This window comes from Salvelinus namaycush, unplaced genomic scaffold, assembly GCF_016432855.1.
Source record: "Salvelinus namaycush isolate Seneca unplaced genomic scaffold, SaNama_1.0 Scaffold880, whole genome shotgun sequence".
In the NCBI taxonomy this organism is placed as follows: Eukaryota; Metazoa; Chordata; class Actinopteri; order Salmoniformes; family Salmonidae; genus Salvelinus; species Salvelinus namaycush.
This window is the reverse complement of record NW_024061620.1, coordinates 1-13,745: the sequence shown is the minus strand read 5'-3', so window position 1 is coordinate 13,745 and position 13,745 is coordinate 1. Positions and strand designations below refer to the sequence as shown.

General features: G+C 40.3%; 2 non-coding genes and 3 pseudogenes across 2 annotated transcripts; all 5 read right to left on the bottom strand.

Moving 5' to 3' along the window:
• Positions 1–327: 327 nt before the first annotated feature.
• On the bottom strand, positions 328–476 carry LOC120043255 (annotated as a pseudogene).
• A 693-nt stretch (positions 477–1,169) lies between these two features.
• LOC120043276 lies at positions 1,170–1,288 on the bottom strand. Its single transcript, XR_005476378.1, has one exon. It is a non-coding gene; the product is annotated as a 5S ribosomal RNA (ribosomal RNA).
• A 5,353-nt stretch (positions 1,289–6,641) lies between these two features.
• LOC120043265 lies at positions 6,642–6,791 on the bottom strand (annotated as a pseudogene).
• Positions 6,792–7,485: 694 nt separating this feature from the next.
• Positions 7,486–7,604, bottom strand: LOC120043269. The gene has a single exon (XR_005476377.1). It is a non-coding gene; the product is annotated as a 5S ribosomal RNA (ribosomal RNA).
• Positions 7,605–12,941: 5,337 nt separating this feature from the next.
• LOC120043263 lies at positions 12,942–13,090 on the bottom strand (annotated as a pseudogene).
• Positions 13,091–13,745: the final 655 nt, after the last annotated feature.

Sequence of the window (13,745 nt, the reverse complement as noted above, 5' to 3'; positions counted from 1 at the left end):
GTTTTTTGCCCAAAACTTTCAAAATTTCAAAATTTCAAAATATGACTCTTGGGTCTTGACTTGCGTTACAGTAAGCCTATAAAAATTAAGATGGAAACACACTCGCCCACTATAGGATTTTTGGGGTGTTACACAGCTCATTTACAATATGGCATTTGTCATCAACTTTGAGACGAAACAGCGCCGGATGTAATGTGAAATCCCACACAATCCCCATCGTGTATATGGTCCCGCTCGGTGCCAATAAGTTGCCATGTTATTTTGTACAATTGAGGGGGGACTTCCTTACAAGGATATCAGGGTACAGCGCAAACGACCACTACCATAAATTTTGCAAACGACCACTACCATAAATTTTGCATTCGAGATTCCCACATTTGGAAAATTCAAAGGGGTCAGCCCAGCCAGAGTGGAATGGCTGAGCCCCACACTGGGTCAACCAACTTCTTGATCACAGTATCTCTTCTGCTTAGTGGAGGGCAAGTCTCTCCAGTGCCAACATTTTCCGCTAACGGGAACCACTTTTTGTTGTGATAATATCATATCACATCGACCTGCGTTAAATGCCGTTTAGGAATGCACTTGCACACAGAGTGGTGAAAAAGTAGTTTATTTTGTTTACTAGATTATATCAGTGAACCACTAGATTCCCATCATGCAACACTGTCGAAAAAAATCACCAATTACTTTTTAATATCTTAACCTATCTGATATCACAAATGTTTGCGATATGACGAAATACAATCACATTCAGACACACACACACACACACAGACAAATGCATGAAACCAATTGATTTATTATCGATAACATCTCAGATTCTCTTGTGCTTTTGATTTACTCCATAAAAGAAGGGTTGTAATTCCAACATGGAAAACACAGGGCCATCAGACACCAGTCCAGTTCCACTCCTCACCAGCATTATTTCCTTTGATCATTTGAACAGGGCGAGGGAGCACAGAGCACACACAAGCTGCATTCAGTAACAATATTCTTATTTGTCTTATGCATAAAAGGCAGTTGCTCCTGACAACACAAGGAACTTTGATCGTATTAAAAGGGCAGGGGAGACTAGCCCATAGAAGCTGCATTTAGTCAATTCAGCATCAAATGCTTACTACAAGGCAGTGTTGCTGATGAAATAATGCCACACCCCCTAGTGGACAAAAGGCTTACAGCACCTGGTATTCCCAGGCGGTCTCCCATCCAAGTACTAACCAGGCCCGACCCTGCTTAGCTTCCGAGATCAGACGAGATCGGGCATATTCAGGCTGGTATGGCCGTAAGCAAAGGTACATCTCTTGGTACACCTCTTGGTACACCATATAAAGTCAAAGTGAGTCTGATAAACAGACATTGCATTCTCACCAATTAGATAAGCAGCTTGAACTTTGGCTCACTCAAAAAGTGGAAGAAATTACATATACTGTAGCCATCACTTTTTAGCACAGATAGTTGGATGAAATACAAACAAACCTTGCAAACATTTCTAAGCGAGGGCACATATTTCAGCCTTGTGGGAAAAAACGGACAAATACAATGACTTCTGACAAATACATCATCAGCAACAGTTTCCCATGCAGCTATCCTACTAGCCACAATAAATACACAAAAGCTCTGGATGTTGAAAACCTATTGCATTGTTCTGTGCTAAGGAGGAACGCATGTATGGACAATTTCATATTGGAAGCGCATGGGGCGCGTATGACACATCATGACCGGGGGGGTTAGAGTGGCTTCTCAACTATCTCTTGATTGAAGTACCAGCGTGGCATAAATACAATGCTGCATTTCGCAACATAATGTTTAGACAAAAATGCCAACAAATGTTTTGCTACAAACAAATGTTTCCACCTTTCGATTGGTCCACAAGTCTCTTTCACAACTGACTTCAAAGATCTCCATAAGCACAGTCGGTTGACTCAAGTCATCCTTAAGCCTGCCGCCAAGCAACAGTTTATCATTAACATACCTTAAGGGAAGTGTGAGACGGGAGCCATATGATCGGTGAAGATTCATCCCATTGCGAATGTACGGTCCCTTACTAGACGTCCGACTTCGTCTCAGAAAATCGCGGACGGCGTCGGGCCCGAGGGCGGGGGGGAGCTCTTTCAGGAAGTCATCGAAGAAATCGTCTCGGACGTTCGGTCACCGTTTTATAAAAATAACAAATTTTTGACTGGACTCCGCATTCTCGAAAATTCCCACAAGGGGGCAATAAATCATATTGCAGGCGCACGAACACGGGGCAAACGAGCGCGGCCTTTTCTCCTAAACTGAAAATATTTCGAAGACGAAACTCGGCGAGCGTAGGTTTGGAGTAAAGGGAAGTTGGCCCCGAACAAGATGGCGTCGAGGCCTCTGCGCTTTTTGAGTTATGGCCATTTTTTCTGGGATTAAAGGTCAAAAACGCAAAGTAGGGTGCAATTTGACCGCTTCACGTCAAAGTACATAAGCATACGGTGTCAGGAAAAAAAGAACCAGCCGTTTATCTATCGTAATTTAAGAGAAATCGTACATTGTCCATTTGGTGATGTTCACGAAGAGGAATTTTTTTTTCAAAAAATTCACAGATCCAGTTGCAGTTTGTTCACACGAACATTTTTAAAGTGGGTCTCGAAGCTCTGCGAGAATTCTGTGATTTTATGTGATTTTATGAAGTAACACACACTCATTTAACCCTCTGTTAATAAGTCAGTTCTTAACATAAAGACTTAAAACTCAATATTAAATAAGAGCCTACCCCAAGGAGGGTATGTGTTCACGTTCAGCTTCCTATGTCAACTGGAAGTACCTTAAAATGGTGCATAGGGTCAGGTTTGAAGGGTAATAAAGGTCAGATCTTTTCAAAACTTCACTTGTGTGATTAGACAACCCTCATGAAGTGTAATCAGTCTTTTTTCCCAACAGATGTCAAAGAAAAGCTCTCTCACACAAACACACACACACACAAAAAGGAAGGATGGAGTGAAAAAGTACGGTGCTTAAAGACACACAAAGCCTGCAATGGCATGACTATTATCTCCAGGCCGTGCCGAGTTCAACGAGATGCCCCGCTTGACCGTAGCTCGCTCGGTCTGAGCGCAGCGACCGTTACAAGAAAATGGACCCAAATGACCTTTTGACCTCATGTCAATTTTATTTGCTTTTGGGAGACAGAGAGAGAACCGTTAAGGTTAGAAGCACAATTTCACCTCAGGAATGTTCTTAAGGTCCTCCCAATCTGTGCAAGCCTAACCTTGACCTTGTGGCATTAACCCTTAACAGTTAAAAGCTGGTGTTTACATCAAACAATTTACAATGACATGTCGCTCCATAGGAATACATTGACTGCACCTCTCAATTCAACCTGAAGCCTATGTGGGTTATGAATGTCTTATGAACCTGTCTTTGATGTCAGTCCATCAGGCCACCATGAGGTCTACCTGTGTCGATTCTAAGCTTCCTGGAGCAACCGGAAGTGGTTAAATCACCCTAAAAGTGTTTGCCATAGCCAACCTGCAGTTTGAGAGAAATAGTGCATTCAGCCCTATGTAAATCAGTCAATTTTTAACATACAGACATAAAACTCAGGATTCTGTAAAAGCATACTCCAGTAATGATAAGTGTTTACTTTTAGCTTCCTGTGCAAACCGGAAGTGCCTTAATTGGTGTCAAATGGGCTGTTTCAAAGGGATAAAAATGTCAAATCTTTCCAAAACTTCATATATGTGAATAGACAACCCTCCTGAACTGTAAATCAGTCATTCATCCCATCAGATTAAAAAAAAAAAAAAAACACACCCACACAGAAATGATGGAGGGACACACTGAGGGGCTAAGAGGCAGACAGTGCCTGTAGTAGTTAGTTTTGTTCCAACTTTTAAAGAACCGTCAGACCTAGAGTTCTGAAACTTTACAAACCTGTTCTAGACCTCAGGTCGATTGTGCACGGTGAGTTATGTGGCTCTAGAAGGTTCTCAGACCGATAAACAGCCTCGTGTATTTGCAATGTTTTCAATTCATTTTGAGCTCAACGAAACTGGCGACATTTAGAAAAGTCCCAGAGTCTCAAGACTAGGTGCATTGAAACCGGCTCGGTCCATAGAGATGGACCTCAACGATTCTGTCCGATTGCTCATTCAAGCACCCCGTAGCAAGGCATGGAAAAAAGTGGATTTTCAGCACCAATTAGGGTTTTGCTCGGGCACCGAATGACCTATCGAGCCGAAACTTGGGATTCCAGGTCGCCTCACATAGGGCTAAACATAATGTGAATATTGGACCCGCAGCTAGAACATAACTACGTATTATTTGTTTTATTATGGTTTAAATAGAAGGCGCTGTGAATTTTGGGCCTGCTCTGAAATATGTGATAGTTGGCTTCTAAAGGAGTTGGTAAAAGTGAGTTTGGTGTCAGATGGTATCAGTTTGGTGTCTGAATATATCTAATTGACTGATGGACACCGACTTGCTACTTGACTTTTGTACATTTGCAATATGTTTCAACGGGGGGGTACCATCACAAAAAGCGACATGATGAAATTTAACACAACGAGCGATGGAGAGGAACCACTATCACTGCCCGGCCATCCTGAGGTCATCAGGACGTTGACTTTTGCATTTCTAAAGTATTTAAGAGAATGTACGTTACATTTGCAATATGATTCAACATCACATCATATTGCAAATGCACGTTAGATTTGCAATATGATTCAACACATCATATTGCAAATGTAACAGTGTGTGTTATGTTTGCAATATGATTCAACACATCATATTGCAAACGTAACAGTGTGTGTTATGTTTGCAATATGATTCAACACATCATATTGCAAATGTAACAGTGTGTGTTATGTTTGCAATATGATCCAACACATCATATTGCAAACGTAACAGTGTGTGTTATGTTTGCAATATGATTCAACACATCATATTGCAAATGTAACAGTGTGTGTTTGCAATATGATTCAACAGTGTGTTATGTTTGCAATATGATGTGATGTTTTTCACTGTTGAATCATATGCAAATGTAACGTGCATTCTTTAAATAAACCCTATGTGGGTTATGAATGTCTTATGAACCTGTCTTCAATGACAATCCATCAAGCCACTATGAGGTCTACCTGTGTTGATTCTAAGCTTCCTGGAGCAACCGGAAGTGATAAAATCACCCTAAAAGTGTTTTGCCATACCCAACCAGCAGTTTGTGATATATAGTGCATTCAACCCTTTGTAAATCAGTCAGTTCTTAACGTATAGACTTAAAACTCAGGATTCTGTAAAAGCATACCCGATCAGGATAGGTATTTACTTATAGCTTCCTGTGCCAACCGGAAGTGCCTTAAAATGGGGTCATAGGTGCTGTTTCAAAGGGTTAAAAAAGTCAGATCTTTCCAAAACTTTAAGTGTGTGATTAGGCAACCTTCATGAACTGTAAATCAGTCATTTCTCTAAACAGATGTCAAAGAAAAGCTCACACACACACACACAAGTCCAAACTGTTCGTGCACCTGGTATTTTTTTGGGGTTACCAGGTGCCATGTTTCAAGATGGTTGAAATTGCATTTAGGGAGCATCCAGACCTCATACCCGCTCTGGGAGCACTATTCTACGGCCAAAAATCAATGGGGGCTGGCCTGAGTGTTTTATGGAGGTTTTCACAAAAACTCAGAAAATATCTGTTTTTTTTCTGGAAAATATTTTATGTTTTTTCTTCTCGAGTCAATGGGGTACGGCCTGAGTGATTATGGAGGTTTCCAAACAAAGTCAAAAAATATTCTATGTTTCATGTTTTGGGTTACCAGGCGTCATTTTTCAAAACGGTTTTAAATGCTTTTAGGTGTCATCCAGACGTCCATGGGAGCACTATACTATGGCCCCAAATCAATGGGTGCTGGCCTGAGTGATTTATGGAGGTTTGGGGGGTGATACGTTTTTTCTAATTTATTCACATTTTTGACTTCGTATTAAATCAGATTGCAAATGCACAAAACATATTCCTTAAGTACAAGTAAACATTTATAAAAAATTATGACAGTAAAATGTGACTAAAGTATTTTCATACAGTTCTTATACATGTGTAATTGACATAAAAATCGAAAGAATTTCAAAAAACGGTCCAGAAAGCACTTTTTTAAAGGGGGTGATAAATTTTTTCCAAATATTTGACATTTTTGACTTTTGACTTTTGACTTCCTATGAAATCACATTCCAAATGCACAAAACATATTCCTTAAGTCCAAATAAAAATGTCCAAAAAATTATGTTAATAAAATTTGACAAAAGTATTTTCATACAGTTCTTACACATGTGTGAGAATTGACATAAGGGGTGATAAGTTTTTGCCAAAACTTTCAAAATTTCAAAATTTCAAAATATGACTCTTGGGTCTTGACTTGCGTTACAGTAAGCCTATAAAAAATTAAGATGGAACACACTCGCCCACTATAGGATTTTTGGGGTGTTACACAGCTCATTTACAATATGGCATTTGTCATCAACTTTGGACGAAACAGCGCCGGATGTAATGTGAAATCCACACAATCCCATCGTGTATATGGTCCGCTCGGTGCCAATAAGTTGCCATGTTATTTTGTACAATTGAGGGGGGACTTCCCTTACAAAGATATCAGGGTACAGCGCAAACGACCACTACCATAAATTTTGCAAACGACCACTACCATAAATTTTGCATTCGAGATTCCCACATTTGGAAAATTCAAAAGGGGTCAGCCCAGCCAGAGTGGAATGGCTGAGCCCCACACTGGGTCAACCAACTTCTTGATCACAGTATCTCTTCTGCTTAGTGGAGGGCAAGTCTCTCCAGTGCCAACATTTTCCGCTAACGGGAACCACTTTTTGTTGTGATAATATCATATCACATCGACCTGCGTTAAATGCCGTTTAGGAATGCACTTGCACACAGAGTGGTGAAAAAGTAGTTTATTTTGTTTACTAGATTATATCAGTGAACCACTAGATTCCCATCATGCAACACTGTCGAAAAAATCACCAATTACTTTTTAATATCTTAACCTATCTGATATCACAAATGGTTTGCGATATGACGAAATACAATCACATTCAGACACACACACACACACACAGACAAATGCATGAAACCAATTGATTTATTATCGATAACATCTCAGATTCTCTTGTGCTTTTGATTTACTCCATAAAAGAAGGGTTGTAATTCCAACATGGAAAACACAGGGCCATCAGACACCAGTCCAGTTCCACTCCTCACCAGCATTATTTCCTTTGATCATTTGAACAGGGCGAGGGAGCACAGAGCACACACAAGCTGCATTCAGTAACAATATTCTTATTTGTCTTATGCATAAAAGGCAGTTGCTCCCTGACAACACAAGGAACTTTGATCGTATTAAAAGGGCAGGGGAGACTAGCCCATAGAAGCTGCATTTAGTCAATTCAGCATCAAATGCTTACTACAAGGCAGTGTTGCTGATGAAATAATGCCACACCCCCTAGTGGACAAAAGGCTTACAGCACCTGGTATTCCCAGGCGGTCTCCCATCCAAGTACTAACCAGGCCCGACCCTGCTTAGCTTCCGAGATCAGACGAGATCGGGCATATTCAGGCTGGTATGGCCGTAAGCAAAGGTACATCTCTTGGTACACCATATAAAGTCAAAGTGAGTCTGATAAACAGACATTGCATTCTCACCAATTAGATAAGCAGCTTGAACTTTGGCTCACTCAAAAAGTGGAAGAAATTACATATACTGTAGCCATCACTTTTTAGCACAGATAGTTGGATGAAATACAAACAAACCTTGCAAACATTTCTAAGCGAGGGCACATATTTCAGCCTTGTGGGAAAAAACGGACAAATACAATGACTTCTGACAAATACATCATCAGCAACAGTTTCCCATGCAGCTATCCTACTAGCCACAATAAATACACAAAAGCTCTGGATGTTGAAAACCTATTGCATTGTTCTGTGCTAAGGAGGAACGCATGTATGGACAATTTCATATTGGAAGCGCATGGGGCGCGTATGACACATCATGACCGGGGGGGTTAGAGTGGCTTCTCAACTATCTCTTGATTGAAGTACCAGCGTGGCATAAATACAATGCTGCATTTCGCAACATAATGTTTAGACAAAATGCCAACAATGTTTTGCTACAAACAAATGTTTCCACCTTTCGATTGGTCCACAAAGTCTCTTTCACAACTGACTTCAAAGATCTCCATAAGCACAGTCGGTTGACTCAAGTCATCCTTAAGCCTGCCGCCAAGCAACAGTTTATCATTAACATACCTTAAGGGAAGTGTGAGACGGGAGCCATATGATCGGTGAAGATTCTCCCATTGCGAATGTACGGTCCCTTACTAGACGTCCGACTTCGTCTCAGAAAATCGCGGACGGCGTCGGGCCGAGGGCGGGGGGGAGCTCTTTCAGGAAGTCATCGAAGAAATCGTCTCGGACGTTCGGTCACCGTTTTATAAAAATAACAAATTTTTGACTTGGACTCCGCATTCTCGAAAATTCCCACAAGGGGGCAAATAAATCATATTGCAGGCGCACGAACACGGGGCAAACGAGCGCGGCCTTTTCTCCTAAACTGAAAATATTTCGAAGACGAAACTCGGCGAGCGTAGGTTTGGAGTAAAGGGAAGTTGGCCCCGAACAAGATGGCGTCGAGGCCTCTGCGCTTTTTGAGTTATGGCCATTTTTCTGGGATTAAAGGTCAAAAACGCAAAGTAGGGTGCAATTTGACCGCTTCACGTCAAAGTACATAAGCATACGGTGTCAGGAAAAAAAGAACCAGCCGTTTATCTATCGTAATTTAAGAGAAATCGTACATTGTCCATTTGGTGATGTTCACGAAGAGGAATTTTTTTTCAAAAAATTCACAGATCCAGTTGCAGTTTGTTCACACGAACATTTTTAAAGTGGGTCTCGAAGCTCTGCGAGAATTCTGTGATTTTATGTGATTTTATGAAGTAACACACACTCATTTAACCCTCTGTTAATAAGTCAGTTCTTAACATAAAGACTTAAAACTCAATATTAAATAAGAGCCTACCCCAAGGAGGGTATGTGTTCACGTTCAGCTTCCTATGTCAACTGGAAGTACCTTAAAATGGTGCATAGGGTCAGGTTTGAAGGGTAATAAAGGTCAGATCTTTTCAAAACTTCACTTGTGTGATTAGACAACCCTCATGAAGTGTAATCAGTCTTTTTTCCCAACAGATGTCAAAGAAAAGCTCTCTCACACAAACACACACAACACAAAAAGGAAGGATGGAGTGAAAAAGTACGGTGCTTAAAGACACACAAAGCCTGCAATGGCATGACTATTATCTCCAGGCCGTGCCGAGTTCAACGAGATGCCCCGCTTGACCGTAGCTCGCTCGGTCTGAGCGCAGCGACCGTTACAAGAAAATGGACCCAAATGACCTTTTGACCTCATGTCAATTTTATTTGCTTTTGGGAGACAGAGAGAGAACCGTTAAGGTTAGAAGCACAATTTCACCTCAGGAATGTTCTTAAGGTCCTCCCAATCTGTGCAAGCCTAACCTTGACCTTGTGGCATTAACCCTTAACAGTTAAAAGCTGGTGTTTACATCAAACAATTTACAATGACATGTCGCTCCATAGGAATACATTGACTGCACCTCTCAATTCAACCTGAAGCCTATGTGGGTTATGAATGTCTTATGAACCTGTCTTTGATGTCAGTCCATCAGGCCACCATGAGGTCTACCTGTGTCGATTCTAAGCTTCCTGGAGCAACCGGAAGTGGTTAAATCACCCTAAAAGTGTTTGCCATAGCCAACCTGCAGTTTGAGAGAAATAGTGCATTCAGCCCTATGTAAATCAGTCAATTTTTAACATACAGACATAAAACTCAGGATTCTGTAAAAGCATACTCCAGTAATGATAAGTGTTTACTTTTAGCTTCCTGTGCAAACCGGAAGTGCCTTAATTGGTGTCAAATGGGCTGTTTCAAAGGGATAAAAATGTCAAATCTTTCCAAAACTTCATATATGTGAATAGACAACCCTCCTGAACTGTAAATCAGTCATTCATCCCATCAGATTAAAAAAAAAAAAAAAACACACCCACACAGAAATGATGGAGGGACACACTGAGGGCTAAGAGGCAGACAGTGCCTGTAGTAGTTAGTTTTGTTCCAACTTTTAAAGAACCGTCAGACCTAGAGTTCTGAAACTTTACAAACCTGTTCTAGACCTCAGGTCGATTGTGCACGGTGAGTTATGTGGCTCTAGAAGGTTCTCAGACCGATAAACAGCCTCGTGTATTTGCAATGTTTTCAATTCATTTTGAGCTCAACGAAACTGGCGACATTTAGAAAAGTCCCAGAGTCTCAAGACTAGGTGCATTGAAACCGGCTCGGTCCATAGAGATGGACCTCAACGATTCTGTCCGATTGCTCATTCAAGCACCCCGTAGCAAGGCATGGAAAAAAGTGGATTTTCAGCACCAATTAGGGTTTTGCTCGGGCACCGAATGACCTATCGAGCCGAAACTTGGGATTCCAGGTCGCCTCACATAGGGCTAAACATAATGTGAATATTGGACCCGCAGCTAGAACATAACTACGTATTATTTGTTTTATTATGTTTAAATAGAAGGCGCTGTGAATTTTGGCCTGCTCTGAAATATGTGATAGTTGGCTTCTAAAGGAGTTGGTAAAAGTGAGTTTGGTGTCAGATGGTATCAGTTTGGTGTCTGAATATATCTAATTGACTGATGGACACCGACTTGCTACTTGACTTTTGTACATTTGCAATATGTTTCAACCGGGGGGTACCATCACAAAAAGCGACATGATGAAATTTAACACAACGAGCGATGGAGAGGAACCACTATCACTGCCCGGCCATCCTGAGGTCATCAGGACGTGACTTTTGCATTTCTAAAGTATTTAAGAGAATGTACGTTACATTTGCAATATGATTCAACATCACATCATATTGCAAATGCACGTTAGATTTGCAATATGATTCAACACATCATATTGCAAATGTAACAGTGTGTGTTATGTTTGCAATATGATTCAACACATCATATTGCAAACGTAACAGTGTGTGTTATGTTTGCAATATGATTCAACACATCATATTGCAAATGTAACAGTGTGTGTTATGTTTGCAATATGATCCAAACATCATATTGCAAACGTAACAGTGTGTGTTATGTTTGCAATATGATTCAACACATCATATTGCAAATGTAACAGTGTGTGTTTGCAATATGATTCAACAGTGTGTTATGTTTGCAATATGATGTGATGTTTTTCACTGTTGAATCATATGCAAATGTAACGTGCATTCTTTAAATAAACCCTATGTGGGTTATGAATGTCTTATGAACCTGTCTTCAATGACAATCCATCAAGCCACTATGAGGTCTACCTGTGTTGATTCTAAGCTTCCTGGAGCAACCGGAAGTGATAAAATCACCCTAAAAGTGTTTTGCCATACCCAACCAGCAGTTTGTGATATATAGTGCATTCAACCCTTTGTAAATCAGTCAGTTCTTAACGTATAGACTTAAAACTCAGGATTCTGTAAAAGCATACCCCGATCAGATAGGTATTTACTTATAGCTTCCTGTGCCAACCGGAAGTGCCTTAAAATGGGGTCATAGGTGCTGTTTCAAAGGGTTAAAAAAGTCAGATCTTTCCAAAACTTTAAGTGTGTGATTAGGCAACCTTCATGAACTGTAAATCAGTCATTTCTCTAAACAGATGTCAAAGAAAAGCTCACACACACACACACAAGTCCAAACTGTTCGTGCACCTGGTATTTTTTTGGGGTTACCAGGTGCCATGTTTCAAGATGGTTGAAATTGCATTTAGGGAGCATCCAGACCTCCATACCCGCTCTGGGAGCACTATTCTACGGCCAAAAATCAATGGGGGCTGGCCTGAGTGTTTATGGAGGTTTTCACAAAAACTCAGAAAATATTCGTTTTTTTTCTGGAAAATATTTTATGTTTTTTCTTCTCGAGTCAATGGGGTACGGCCTGAGTGATTTATGGAGGTTTCCAAACAAAGTCAAAAAATATTCTATGTTCATGTTTTGGGTTACCAGGCGTCATTTTCAAAAACGGTTTTAAATGCTTTTAGGTGTCATCCAGACGTCCATGGGAGCACTATACTATGGCCCCAAATCAATGGGTGCTGGCCTGAGTGATTATGGAGGTTTGGGGGGTGATACGTTTTTTCTAATTTATTCACATTTTTGACTTCGTATTAAATCAGATTGCAAATGCACAAAACATATTCCTTAAGTACAAGTAAACATTTATAAAAAATTATGACAGTAAAATGTGACTAAAGTATTTTCATACAGTTTTATACATGTGTAATTGACATAAAATCGAAAGAATTTCAAAAAACGGTCCAGAAAGCACTTTTTTAAAGGGGGTGATAAATTTTTTCCAAATATTTGACATTTTTGACTTTTGACTTTGACTTCCTATGAAATCACATTCCAAATGCACAAAACATTCCTTAAGTCCAAATAAAAATGTCCAAAAAATTATGTTAATAAAATTTGACAAAAGTATTTTCATACAGTTCTTACACATGTGTAATGACATATGAATTTGGGTAGCATAAGGGGTGATAAGTTTTTGCCAAACTTTCAAAATTTCAAATTTCAAAATATGACTCTTGGGTCTTGACTTGCGTTACAGTAAGCCTATAAAAAATTAAGATGGAACACACTCGCCCACTATAGGATTTTTGGGGTGTTACACAGCTCATTTACAATATGGCATTTGTCATCAACTTTGGACGAAACAGCGCCGGATGTAATGTGAAATCCCACACAATCCCATCGTGTATATGGTCCGCTCGTGCCAATAAGTTGCCATGTTATTTTGTACAATTGAGGGGGGACTTCCCTTACAAAGATATCAGGGTACAGCGCAAACGACCACTACCATAAATTTTGCAAACGACCACTACCATAAATTTTGCATTCGAGATTCCCACATTTGGAAAATTCAAAAGGGGTCAGCCCAGCCAGAGTGGAATGGCTGAGCCCACACTGGGTCAACCACCTTCTTGATCACAGTATCTCTTCTGCTTAGTGGAGGGCAAGTCTCTCCAGTGCCAACATTTTCCGCTAACGGGAACCACTTTTGTTGTGATAATATCATATCACATCGACCTGCGTTAAATGCCGTTTAGGAATGCACTTGCACACAGAGTGGTGAAAAAGTAGTTTATTTTGTTTACTATATATATCAGTGAACCACTAGATCCCATCATGCAACACTGTCGAAAAAAATCACCAATTACTTTTTAATATCTTAACTATCTGATATCACAAATGTTTGCGATATGACGAAATACAATCACATTCAGACACACACACACACACACAGACAAATGCATGAAAACCAATTGATTTATTATCGATAACATCTCAGATTCTCTTGTGCTTTTGATTTACTCCATAAAAGAAGGGTTGTAATTCCAACATGGAAAACAGGGCCATCAGACACCAGTCCAGTTCCACTCTCACCAGCTTATTTCCTTTGATCATTTGAACAGGGCGAGGGAGCACAGAGCACACACAAGCTGCATTCAGTAACAAATATTCTTATTTGTCTTATGCATAAAAGGCAGTTGCCTGACAACACAAGGAACTTTGATCGTATTAAAAGGGCAGGGGAGACTAGCCCATAGAAGCTGCATTTAGTCAATTCAGCATAAATGCTTACTACAAGCGCGTGTTGCTGATGA